This window comes from Sceloporus occidentalis, unplaced genomic scaffold, assembly GCF_023333645.1.
Source record: "Sceloporus occidentalis isolate IW3139 unplaced genomic scaffold, rSceOcc1.0.p SCAF_1, whole genome shotgun sequence".
Classification (NCBI taxonomy): Eukaryota; Metazoa; Chordata; class Lepidosauria; order Squamata; family Phrynosomatidae; genus Sceloporus; species Sceloporus occidentalis.
This window is the reverse complement of record NW_028316981.1, coordinates 149,408,391-149,422,143: the sequence shown is the minus strand read 5'-3', so window position 1 is coordinate 149,422,143 and position 13,753 is coordinate 149,408,391. Positions and strand designations below refer to the sequence as shown.

The following is a 13,753-nucleotide window of genomic DNA, read 5'->3' as shown; positions in this document are numbered from 1 at the left end:
ACTGACAGAAGTCAATCGTGGGCTACATGGTCTTTCTTCAGGCAAATACTTTATATTTAAAAGAAGATAGAATTATATCTAAAGTAGCAGCAGTGCTTTAATGCTGCATGTAATGATGGTTGCTGCATTGCTATTTGGCCAAGATTCTGAAGGTGATATGTGCAGGCATAACAGGCTTATACCAGTATATATACATGCAAGGATGTTATAGAAGGAGATATGCATTGCCTCTTTCCACAAGCCTCCTGCATGCAACTGCATTTGGCAGCACCAGGTATTTTTCTGTGGCCAGTGCAACCCTCTCACCGAGCAATGTCTTCTTGTAGTGGGAGCAGATTGGAGAAAGAAATGGCCATCATATTTCTGGATCTGCAGCATATACAGTGGGCCCTTGTTATCCAGGACCCTCCATGGATAACAAAATCGGTGTATGCTCAAGTCCCAAAGCAAAATGGTCCCTTATATAAAATGAAAAATCAAGGTTTGCTATTTGGAATTTATAATTATTTTAGAATATTTTTGGACCATGAATGCTTGAATCCGTGGATAAAAAATCTGTGTATAAGAAGGGCAGACTGTACAACTAATTCACTGTGGGAATATGCTCTGTTGCCTTCAAGCTGTGTTGCATTGGGGATCGAAACAAACATTAATTGTTAGTACACAGGCAGAATTTTACATTCTGTCAGAGTAAAATTGGATCATGTTCCAATTCTGGCAAAGTGTTCACTATTCTGCTTTGAGAGTACCTTGAAATCAGAATGCTTACCTCATCTACAGCCATCTGGGAAAGCAGAGCTGGTAAGGACCTGATGGAGCATCAGTAGCAATTCTTTCTCAGAAACAGGAATTCTGCTGTTGATTCTTGCTACATGATCAGATGCCATTTTATAGCTGCAACTGATCTCAAGAGAGGGAATATTTCAGATCAAGAAATGTCCTGAACTCAACAGTTAACAAATCAGTGGGTGAGAAAATTTGGGGAATGGGGTGGTGGTGGATGAAACTGTACATAAACTTGATCTGCAGGATTTGGTTTTTCTGCTGTTCTTGTCTGCTTGAGGCAAGATGATGTATTGCATGCATTTCATCCTTTAAAGATATTGCAAGACAAATAGGTTTTCTTTTTAGTCAACCAAAATTGAGGTGAGAGATGACCAATCCAAAGACAATGTTCACTGGCTGCCATAGAGTTCGGGCCCGTTATAAGGAGGCTATTTTAAGATTATTCATAGTGCAATTATTCACTTCCCATATTAATACCCCTTTATCAGTTATTAGCTGAAATTGTTCTGAGGAGTTCAGTGGGAACTTGTTATCTGCTGCAGTTTGGTTCCAGGAACTATCCACCCCGTGGATAACAAAAACCATGGATGCTCAAGTCCCATACAAATACAGTGGCATAGCAAAATGGTATCCCTTGTATAAAATGGCAAAATCAAGGTTTGCTATTTTTAAAAATATTTTCAAGCCGTGGATGCTTGAATCTGTGGATAAAAAATCCTTGGTTAAGGAGAGCTGGCTGTATTAGTATTCTGGCAGCAGGCTGTTGAATTCATCTCAAATGAATGGAGAATTCATTCATCATAGACATTAATCTTTGTCTCTGTTTTTGAAGCCAAGAATATCAGACTAAAACTTAACACTCTTAAGAAAAATCTTATTGTCTATAGCTAAGCTTCAGGTTGCTCTGTGTTGAACATTGGCTGCTTGACCTTTCAGTTTTGCATGAACAGGGGGTATGGAGTTTTGTACTATGAAAAAAATTACCATATATACTTGACTATAAGTGGACTTCATGTATATGTCGAGGGCAGGTTTAGGGGCCAGAATTATAGATTTCGACATGACCCGTGGATAAGTCAAGGGTAAAACCTAGGGGCATGTAACAAAGGATGTAAATGATGAAGCAAAGGAAAACAATGCCAAAAAACTTACAAAAGACCAGCAGACGTGTTTGTGCTCATACTAAAGGCTGTATGGATGAGTGAATAGAGTGGAGTCAGTGCTTCCAGGACAGATTACACTCTTGCCTTTCACCAGGGGATGGTTCCTTTTAAAAACAAGAATGAAAGTACAATAGTTACATTAGTTCATAGATAAGCTGACTCATTTTTTGGGGGTCAATTTTTTGACTAAAATTTCTAGACTTATACATGAATACATACAAACAAAAATCCATCAGTGATATTTTATTGGCCAACTGAAATGCACAATATACTTGTTGCAAGCTTTCGAAGCTCCATGGGCTTCTTCATCAGGCATGATGTTACAAACCAAACATGAGGAATAAAAACAGTTGGCATTCTTAGTCAGATACCTGCATGTTGTTTCAGTCCCTAGCAAAGATGTTATGATGGGGAGGATATATTTTACAGGCAGGCTCCTGCTCCTTATAGTCATGTGACAATAGGGAGATTTTCAAAGTCCAGGAAATTTAAAGGCCATTTGCATCTCAACAGGAACCCCTCTTTTGCAATCCAATATGTCTTCATTCCAGTGAGATCACAGGCCTCTTTGTAGGCAGAATATATACAGTAACTCTTAACTTGGTGTGATACTGCTATAGAGATATAGCATCTCTTTATCATTTTTATCAAAAAAGATGTGTTTCCCAGTGACCCTTTGAAATGAGTAGATGAAGTTCTAGAAAAATGTATTTGAACAGTTATTAGTATTTTGAATGCTTCTGCTTTGATCAGATGAAATATTAAAATTATACTATGTGGATTTTATAGTCTCATGCATTTAAATAGTAGTCTAGTATTTTAAAAAAGAGGGTAATGTTGAAAATGTAGATATATGGCCTGGTACAGATGGGTATTTTGTGGCATCCTCGCCACGAGGGCTAGATGAGACTGCACATTTATATGCCCAGCAGCCCTAATCTGCGAGGAGGCTGTCATCATTGCTCGCTCTGCTTACATGGGTGGTGCCATGATGATGCGAGCGTGGTGCAATGCCCAAACTGCACTGTTTGGAAGTGATGTGATCGGGGCGCGCAAGCGCGCCAATCACACACCTTCCAGGAAGCTACTTTTGACAGCTTCTTTTTGCTTCCGAGAGGGAGCACATTGTTGCCGCATCTTTTGGTTACTGTGGCAATGATACAGCTCAAAAACGGGCGGCATGGAGCCGCGCATCTGTCGAGCCCCATATGTTGTGCCTGCTGATATTTTGTAAGTTCTTTGGTGCTGTTTTCATTTGCATTTTTAAAATTTTATTTATTTCAAAGATTTATATCCCGCCTTTCTCCCACAATGGGATTCAAGGCATCCTTTGTTACATGCACCTAATTTTTTAAAATTGTTTTTCTTTGTTTTCAAGTGCCTTGACTTATCCACAGATCATATCCAGAAGTCATAATTTTGCCCCCCAAACCTGTCTGCAGTACATGTGTTTTATTTATAATTGAGTATATATAGTAACTTTTCTTTCAAGGATTCTCCTGTGAATTAAAGAAATAACTTAAAATATTACTGCATGTTTGGTTCAGCTTATATAGTATTGTACTTGTTTTGATGAATCTTTTGAGCAGAGAATTTGAGTTTGTACAATGGTCCAGAAAATGCATTTGCTTATGGGGAATAGCAGTTTTTGCTCTTAGAAACCAGGTATACAGCACTTTGGTTCGCAAGGGTTCAAGATGACAGGGCTTCATGATGTAGAGAAACTAACATGGACTGATGAGTTAAGGAAAGATGAAGGTTAACAGGCAGAAAGAGAGAAACATAAAGGAAGGTACAATGTAAAGAGAGAACTCAGAAAAAGGGCAGAAACTCAAATCTAGATCAACAAAGTACTAGTCAAACAGGGGGCTTGGAAGAAAACTCATAGCAACTGAAGGTGAAAAGGGTCTGAGTTTAGAAAGGGGAGTACAATAGGATAAAGTAAGCAGTGGTTTGAAAGAAATAAAATCAAAGAGAAAAAAAGAATGGTACAGACATGACAGTGATAAAAAGAGATGCTAAAGATAAATTAGATGTACAGTGCGCCTGCGTTATACATGGGCGCGCTTTGCGTGGTCTTGAGCATATGCGCTCAAGCTGCGGGGTGTGCACGGGGTGCACGTGGGGCGGCGCGTCCCATTCAAATGAATGGGTGTGCGCGCCCGTCATGCTCTGTGTGCTGCCGCACACGAGCCCCATTGTTTCCAATGGGGCTCAAGCATAGGCGGGATCCAGAACAGATCCCCTGCATAAGGCAAGGGCAGACTGTAGCAGCAAATCTGAATAATAGGCTCAAACTATGTATAGCCGTCCCTCCTAATTCACAGATGTGAGATCCATGACTTTAAATATCCATGGAGAGGCAACGTCCGCTATTTTCAATGGCACGCGCATGGAGGTGCGCCCCATTCAAGTCTCTGTTTTTGCTAGGGGATCCAAATAGATCCCCCGCGAAAATGGAGGGCCAACTGTACTATTAAAAGGAAGGCCCAAAAGTCTTGAAGAGTAGGAAACACATTCATTTGTAGCTTCTGTGATCATTGAGGTTGTGGCCTGACAACCAAAAGGACCAAACAGTAAGAATGGGGCCAAATTTCACAGAGAAGATAGGAAATAATCAAATAGCTTTTGGGAAGTGATCTTCTAGTTGAATGATAACTTTCAAAAAAAAGTCTTGCCTTTTTTTAACAAATGTACTGAGTTAACATTATGAGTTAATATTGACATATCTCTTCCTTCTTAGATTTCTCATTTTAACAATGTGTGTACAGTCAGCCCTCCATATCAATTGTTATTCAGATTCAACCATCCACTGCTTGAAAATATTTTTTAAAAAATATAGATTTAACATCAGGGGAAAAAACTAGCAACAATCTTTGTGGATGCAGAGAAGGCCTTTGACTCAGTAAATTGGATCTTGGTGCAGATTTTTTACAAGGAATATGTGCTATCTATAAGATGCAAAAAGCTCAAATAATTGTTAATAGCAATAGAATGAGGACAGTTAATATCAGTAAAGGCACTAGAAAAGGATATCCTTTGTTTCTGCTGCTATTTATAATAGATATGGGAATATTAAATAACACAATTAGAAATAACTCACAGATAAAAAAGGGTGGAAATAAAAGGACAATCATATAAGCTAAGAGCATATGCCTATGATCTGGTGAAAATCCAGAAGATGGAGTGGAGGAACTACTAAAAGTGCTGAGTGAATTTCAGGGACTTTCTGGCTTTAAGATAAAGAGAAAACAAAGGTCATAACGAAAAATATGTCAAAACAAGAAGAGAGACAACTATTTGAAATATCGAGTTTGAAGACTGAGAAAAGAGTTAGGAATCTGGATTACAAAAAGAAACATGGACCTATATGATAACAACTATAAACAAATTTGGAAAGATTTTAAAAAGGATATGTTAAGTTGGTTCAAGCTCCAATTGTCCCTTCTTGGGAGAATGTCAGCAGTAACTATGAACATACTGCCTAAAATGAACAACATGTTTCAAAATCTTCCAGTAATAACACAACCATTTTTTAAAAAAAACTTGGCAGAAAGATATATCAAACTTTGGAGTGAAAAAAACAACAAGAATAAAACACCTGGCATTAAAAGAAAGGAAACTGAAAGGAGGAATAGGATTACCTGATGTACAGTTATATTATAAAGCAAATAGTTTGAATTGGGTTTCCAACTGGTTGATCTTAAAAATGGTAGGTTATTGAAGCTCGAGGGCTTCAACATCAAATTTGGATGGCATGGTTACATTTGGTATAGCAAACTAAAAGCCAATAAAGAATTTACAGATCATACAATTCGAAGATCATTATTACAAACAGGGATAAAGTATAAAACAAAGATCTATAGGAAAATACCATTATGGATTTCACCAGAAGAAGTGTTTATGGGTCAATAGAAAGATCATAAAGAGAAATGGATCATCTATAAAGATCTACTAAAATTAGACCCCTATGCTAAACCAAAAATAAGAAAAAGAGAGAAACTAGAGAAAAAAGGTTTTGTATGCCATTGGTTTATTTATAAACAGTTACAAGAAAGATTTATATTAATATTAATATCAGAAACCAACAACAGCTAAAATTTACAATACAGTTTTAAGGCTGCAACTGGAGAAAGAATTGGTGATGGATTCCATGACCAAGTGGGCCCAGAATGTAGGAAATGTATTGATGTTGGCTCAGTAGGAAAATTAATGGAAAAAGATGTCAAAGGCCTGGTACAGACTGCCGAAAAGTGATGGTCCGGAGCCGATTTTAGGGCTCGGGAATGCGGAGTGTCCGCATGCTCCCGAGCTGTACCACACACTGCTGGCATCATCATAGCACAGCCCCATCCACATGGTGCAGCATCCAAACATCACCATATGTGCGTCATCGGTGCGCGTGAGTGTTCCAATGGCACAACAGTGACGCCCATGCACAGACTAAAAAGAACCTGGTTTCAGCGGGTTCTTTTTAGTCCTGATGGAAGCCGTGCTGTTTGGTTGGTACAGCCTCCTTGCAGCATAAAAACAGGTGGCTACAGGTTGCTCTTTCAGGGCGGTCTGTTGAGCCCCAAAGATCACAGGACCTGTAAGAAAATTCACAAGACCTGAAAGAAAATTACCTTAAACTATTGTGTAGCTGGTACCCTACTCCAGTTAAATTAAATAAAATGTACAAACCAGTAGACCCCACATGTTGGAAATGTGACAGAACACAAGGAATCTGCTTCCATATGTGGTGGATCTGTCCAACAACAAAGAAATACTGGAAGGACATACAAAAGACAATGAATTATTTCTGCTTAACATGATGACAGTGTTGGGAAAAATGACAAAAAGAATCTCCCAATAATAACTATGATATTCTATGATTCTATGACATGCAGAATAAATAATAATTTCTTGAGTGCAGTCGAAGAAGGATGGTTACCGACATTTATATACTGGAAAGAGAAATGGAAAGATTTTATTGTAGTGCCTGTCTGATGAAAGGGGGAAACCACAGATGTTTAACATTTTGTTATACAGTAGTTAAACACCTTTATAAACAAATAATTCTCACAGTAATTACTGGGGGTTTTTTTTGCACTTGCAGAACCTCTTTTAAATCTAATAGTTTGACATTAATAGGATGATGTGCAAATAATAACAAGAAATATTGAATAGTTTAAGTTTAGAAATCGGGGGAAGTACTTGTAGATGTGAAATTTAGAACCTTGTGTATGTAATAATACTGTACAGTACTGTTAAAGCTGTGATATCATGTGTCAAATGTTTTTAATTGTATGTTTTGTTGGAATAAAAATTATTTTAATAAATATAGATTTAAAAAAGCGATACTTGACTTTCTGATTTTATATAAGGGACACCACCTTTGCCATTGTATTAAATGGAAATTGAACATCTGTGGATTTTGGTATCCATGAGGAGCCCTGGAAGCAATCTTCAGTGGATACCAAGGGCCCATTGTAGGTATATGCATGCATGAAATTCTATTTTAAAGGATTCTTCACTTTTTTTAAAAAAAGTAAGCACTGTCAATCTCTGGAGTGGGGAATCTATTAATTTCTGAACTCTGAACATTTACAAATATTAAAGATATTTCTGGTAAGAGTTGTGGAATGTACTGAGATAAGTGTTACATTGCAGTTGCAAGACAGAACTGTGCTAGACTTGAATTATAAAACCAAACTGCCTAGCTCATTGTTGTTTCAGTGAAGTAGGATACATTTTCAAAAACCAAACTTCCTTTCCTTCTTTTACTTTCCACATTGATGAGTTTTGCTGTATCTCAAAGTTCTCAGGGTAATATACAGTAGATAAAAACCAATAAACTCATAGCCCCAACATGGCTATTTTTTAAAGTTTGGAAAGATATATTTTTCTAGGAAAGAGGAACGTTTCTATAGGTGAACTGAGGAAGTTGGAACTTCCTGCTCCTTTCCTTGACCCTAAACCCTCTATGCCAGTGGTCCACAAACTTTTTCAGGCCACCACCTCATTTCTTCTTGGGTGACAACCCTAGCACCCCAACACCTATTTCTTAATATTAAGTCTACTGTTCTATTGCAGATTCAAAACAACCAATCTTGGTCACTGTTTTCTTGGCACCTGTCACCTTGGGAGCACCAACACAGCACCTGGTTGAGCAGCAACTGAAAAGACTCTCACTCATGCCAGAGTGACTAGGTGCAAAGGGAGCAGCGATCTTGCAACCAGTTGAGAAGCAACCAAGAAGCCTCTTGTCTGCGCTGGCCTTTGCTGTAGGACTGGCATTGGCTTGCAGGTTGCTGCTATGGAGTGTCAGGTGTTCTACATGCTGCCTTTCCGACTGTCTGCTGCTTTGTGATTTCACTTTTTTCAGAGGCTGGCTTCTTACAAAAACCCTTCTTTAAGTAGCTGAAGTTGTCCATAATAATAGCTGTGTTATAATTAAGTAAGGCCTGAAACAGATGGACCAAATAGAGCTGCTTCAAGCTGCTTTCTTTATACGATGCATACCCCTGAAGCAGCCCAAAGCCACTCTTAAAACCGGCTATGGTGGCCCAAAGCCACTGGCAAAAAGAGCAGATTAAATCCACTCCTGCTGGATTTAATCGCAGCGGCGGCCAGCTTTGGGAGCAGGCCATCTGGTTGCTGCGGCCCTGGGCTGACTGAGGGCTGATTGTGGCTGGAGAGGTCATTGGCTGCTCCAAGCCACCCATCTGCTTCACCCCTAAGTGTGGTATATCATCACTTAAGATGACACTGCAGGATATAAGCAACATGTAATTAGCTTTAAGTAATAAATCACTATAAAAAAAGTACTCACTGTGTGGAACCATGGCTGTCCAAGCATCCACGTGTCATTTCAAGTGTTTGTGTTTCATACCTTAGATTTGTGGGGGAAATAGACACATGAATGGACATAACTTTCTTTTTTTAATTATAGATTGTTATTTTATATTTCATTCCCCCCGCCCAGGGGACCCAAAACTGGGATACTTGGTTCTTCCACAGTCATTTTATTCTCAACAATGATGTAGGTATGTTAAGATGAGATTAATGATGATGAGAGGCGAAATCACCCAGTGCATTCCATGCCGAGTTAGGATTTGAATTTGGATCACCCAAGTCATAGATGAACACTGTAACCATTACGCTATGATTTCTTCTTCTATTCTTCAGAGTCTGGTTATATTACCACTTCTCTTTCATGCTAGTCAGGTCTTTTAAGGAGATCATCAGATATCTTGGCATGTCATGGGTTTGATTACTTTGGCTCTGTTGGGTTGTTTGCATTATAGACCTAATGATTTCCTTTTATTTTTATTGATTGTGTTACATAACCCTAGCGAATTGTTTACCCACACATTGCTGTAAAATCAATGCCAAAGGTTCTTATTAGTAGAGGCACAGAGTGACAAGTTCAGGTTTTGTGCTTGTGATTGTGTTGTAAGTGCTGAAGCATGTTTTTCACCTTAGTGCAAATAAGTTTTCTGTCTTGGGCATTTTGTTGAAATGTCTCTCAAGACTACATCTTAAACTAGTAGCTTTCAAAACATAAGATGGAAAAAACATGCTCACAAGCTGAATTAGCTGTATTGCAAAGATTTTAATTCCCCCCCCCCTTTTTTTTTTCTTTTGACTTTCTATATAGTTTTCAGTGTCTAGGGCCTGTACACACGGGGCAAAAAGCTGATGCTTTCCATGGTCTCACATTGTTCTGTATGGATGATACAGGCCATTAGCCCCAGTCCAGGATTGGCTTGTCTGGATGCTAGTCTTGCATCTATCTTGCAGACTGATCCTAGCCCAAAGGGCCCTTGGTTTGTGTCAAAAATACCTGCTGTGTGCCACAGAATTTCATTGAAACTCTGCCATGGCAACCAGCACACCACTTGGCTCCTCCACACCCTGTACCTACTTCCACCATTGCGTTTTCACAAAAGACCCTCATTGCGGCCTGTGATGTCATATGTGGAGTACCTGATCCTATGGGTGTAGCCAGGTCCCCAATTTCCACCCTTACAGGCCGTGCTGGGGATCTTCTGTGAATATTGGACAACCGGGGCGGGTATGGACCACATGGCAGTAGTGGGTCCATGGTAAGGTGGTGGGTGTGTAAACACCCATTTGTTGTTGCACACACACACCCTGGGGACATACCTGGGTCAGAACCCAGGTCAAAATAGAATAGGTTTGGCCTCTACTACCCTGCAAGAGTACCAGCTTCTGAAACACTGATAATGACAGGTGCTTTCCTTTCTGTATTGGAGAGACAAGCCTTGAATTAACCACTGTACAGTATTTAAATAAGAATTACAAAGTAGGTCAAATCTAGGTTATTACACCAACTTTGTACAAAACATGTTAACTTTGCCTTCCTGAGAATGTGTGACTTGCCCAAGGTCACCCGGTGGTTTTTCATGGCCAAGTAGAGGTTTGAATCCTAAATTGTAGTCTAAGCAATACATAGTGCTGCAAATTCCTGGCTAAATACTGGTTAAGTTTTGCAGGGCCTGCCTTGCAAAAGCAGTAGATGAATCTTAACTAATCCTAATTGTTCCTTGTCTTAATTTATGTGGGTGGGTGTGTTTCTTAGTATCCGGAGATATCTACCTTCTTCTTTGTGACTTGATTATGTGTAATTCTGTCATGTTATCCCATACCTTTGTTCCATTTCTTTTCTGTTCCCTTGTTATACTTTCTACTACTTTTCCTGTAAGCTAGCTCCTTCTCACACCATTTCTCTCTCTAGCTCCATTGATCTCTCAGTCTTTTTCTTTTGTCTTGTAAAGTTTCTTAATAATATTCTGCATCCCTCTGTGTGTGTGTGTGTGTGTGTGTGTGTGTGTGAGAGAGAGAGAGAGAGAGAGAGAGAGAGAGAGAGAGGTATGTCTGCACTTTTAGCCTGTGGTCTAGGACAAGCTGCAAGGAATAAACCCTATCTCTCTTCCTCAGAGGTAGTATTGACATAACTTTTAATAAAAGTTCCCAATTTCCAAGAATACCAGTGTATATACATAGAGAATAAGACATTCCTTTTCAGAGCTTTCTTTGTACATTTGATCAACCAAAGTATCTTCCACCAAACAGGCCAGAGCCTGGATGAAACAAGTCTTTAAGTTTGACTAGAAAACCAGATCATTTTTAGTTTCTAGTTCAGTGTACTTAGTTAGAGAATCAAAATAGAACCATTTAGAAATAGCCTGTTGCTTTAAAATAAAAAGAAATTAAACGTTTAACTAAAACTAACAAGGATCTTAAAAATAACTGACCCAAACAATTGAGGAGGCGGAAAAACCTGGTTGGGCTCTGAGCCTTCTTTTTACACTTTGTCCTTCTGTCCTCTGAGCACAATGAAAAATCTGCAATTGCAGACACATTTCTATGAAGGCTAGCCCTCAAAGAGGGAAATTCACCGTGATCAGTCAGTAGCCTTGGAAGACCAGCGTTAGGGGACCTACAGCTTAGTTGTTTGGTGGAAGTGAAGTGTTAGTCTGGAGTGCATAGAGCAGGGGTAGGCAACCTTTTTGAGCTGGGGGCCGGGTTGCTGTCCCTCAGACAACTGGGGGGCCGAAGCCGGGGGGAGCTTCCACCCTCTGGGGGCGGGGCCACGTGCCGGGGGTGGAGTTTCCACCCTCCAGGGGGCTTGGGCACCCATCCCCAGCTCTTCCCTTCGGCCGAAAGGACACCAAGGGGCCCTTTCGGCCAAAGGGGAGGGAGGCTGAAGGAAAGGGCTTGGGCACCAGTTCCAGGCCCTTCCCTTCGGCTCTTCCCTTCAGCCAAAGGGAAGAGCGGCCGCCGGAGCCCTGCTGGAGGACTCCGGCGACTGCACCGGGACCCCTACAGGCCCGCTGTGGCCCCTGGAGCCCTGCTTGAGGGCTCCGGCAACCTCAGTGGGCCTCCTACAGGCCTGCTGCGCCTCCTGGAGCCCTCCTGGAGGGCTCCAGCGACCGCAGCGGGGCCCCTACAGGCCCGCTGCAGCCCCTGGAGCCCTGCTGGAGGGCTCCGGTGACCGCAGCGGGCCTCCTACAGGCCCGCCGCATGGCCTCTTGCACGAGCGGAGGGGCCCCTCAGCTTGTGTGAGAGGTTCCTCTGCTCGCGCGAGGGGGTGGGGCTAAAGGCTGCTCGCGCGCGGGGCCAAAGGCTCCGCACGTGAGGTCCTGCCGCCGATTGCCCCACGCCGGCGGAAATCGGCGGCAGGACCGGGCTGGGGCCAAACCCAAGGCCTTGGCGGGCCGGATCCGGCCCGCAGGCCAGGGGTTGCCTACCCCTGGCATAGAGGATGGGATGTACATTTTGGAGTTCCCAGTAGCCTGTAATTCTTTGCTCAGAGACAATTCTATTGAGGAAGGAGTAGGCAGAGGAAGGTGCATATATATCACCTGAACTATTTCACTTTATTGATTCATTTAGTTAGCATGTGTTTAGGGTTCTCTGTGGATGATGATGATGATAATGATAATGATTTGTATTCCGCTTTTTCACAGAGGAATCAAAGCAGATTCCAACAGTATAAATAAAACATCAAACAATTAAAAATTATAATTTGAAAACCCAAAAACCTCAACCCTCCTCCCAGTGATAAAAACAGTGATCAGCCTATTAAAAAAAGATTAAACATCAAAAAATTTAAAACTATCAAATAGGAATACATTAAAATTTCGGGCAGATTAGCGCAAGAAATGAATCTTCCTCTAGAGGAGAGGGAGGATGGGGGTGATGGTATCAATCAATTTGGTGTTGGTATCAATAGAGGGGGAAGGCAAGTCTGATGGATCTAATGGATCTAAACTAATTTGGGAAGGCCTGCCAGAAGGATTCTGGTTTTTGCTTTTGTAACTAATCTTAGTTTTGGTTTTCTCATCCAGTAAATGGATAAAGTTTTGTCAAATGCCTTCTAAATGCTTAATTCAGTATACTGTAATGATAGACATTTCATGTGTGCTACCCATGTGATCTGATCTGTTTGTATTCTACGGCTGAACTCCACCTGTATGTGTTATCTGTTCTGTATGAATGTTTAAGTCTTGCTTTGTGCTTATGAAACATTTGAGTAGTTTAGATTATGTTTGATTAATGTTGTCAAATATCAGTTGTTGCTATTATTACTTAGTGGCAAGGGACTTCTGAGAACTTGGAATTCTGTTTGTGACAGATGAATGAAAAAAATTCTGTGGTGCCAACTGTGGCCCACCACTTGGCAGGCTTCAAATGCCATTTTGTGCCTACAACAGTTGGAGGTCTCAAAATCCCTTTTGATGGAATCCAGCAAAGTATCTTCCTGTGAACCAGTGGAATCACTAGAGTTGGTGTCACTCGGTGTAGTAACTCATGATGTCACCCCCCCCCATTGACCTCCCATACCACACCATATAGAATCCTTAGTAATATTTTACTAATATTACCCATAAATCATAATTCCTATGTATCATTGAGTGTAATGGTAATAGTTGTGACATAAACAATTAACAAAATTAAAATGCTACCTTTAAATTACGGTATCATATACACAGAATAAATGTATTTACATATTCATTGTATCATATGATTAAAGTGAAAATTTGGTAGAATGTTATGTTTTTAAAGAAAATAATAATAATAATTTTTAATTTAAAAAATTAGGAATTTTGAAATTTGAAATTTTATTTTTTTTTTAAAGTAACTTGGGCCTCTCCTTTCTCCTTCCACTGACTTTCACTTCACTTATCCCATCTTTTCAGCGTTTTATAGAGATTTTGTAAAAGAGTAAAGGGAATTGGTAAGATGTAAGAAGTAGAGATAGAAATAAACACAAAGACAAAGGAATAAGGATT

General features: G+C 40.3%; 1 protein-coding gene across 3 annotated transcripts in view; it reads left to right on the top strand.

Annotated features, from left to right (window-relative positions):
- The window catches only part of HELZ (helicase with zinc finger), a 183,029-nt gene that overhangs the window by 93,562 nt on the left and 75,714 nt on the right, over positions 1-13,753 (top strand). The gene's annotated exons all lie outside the window — the stretch shown is intronic.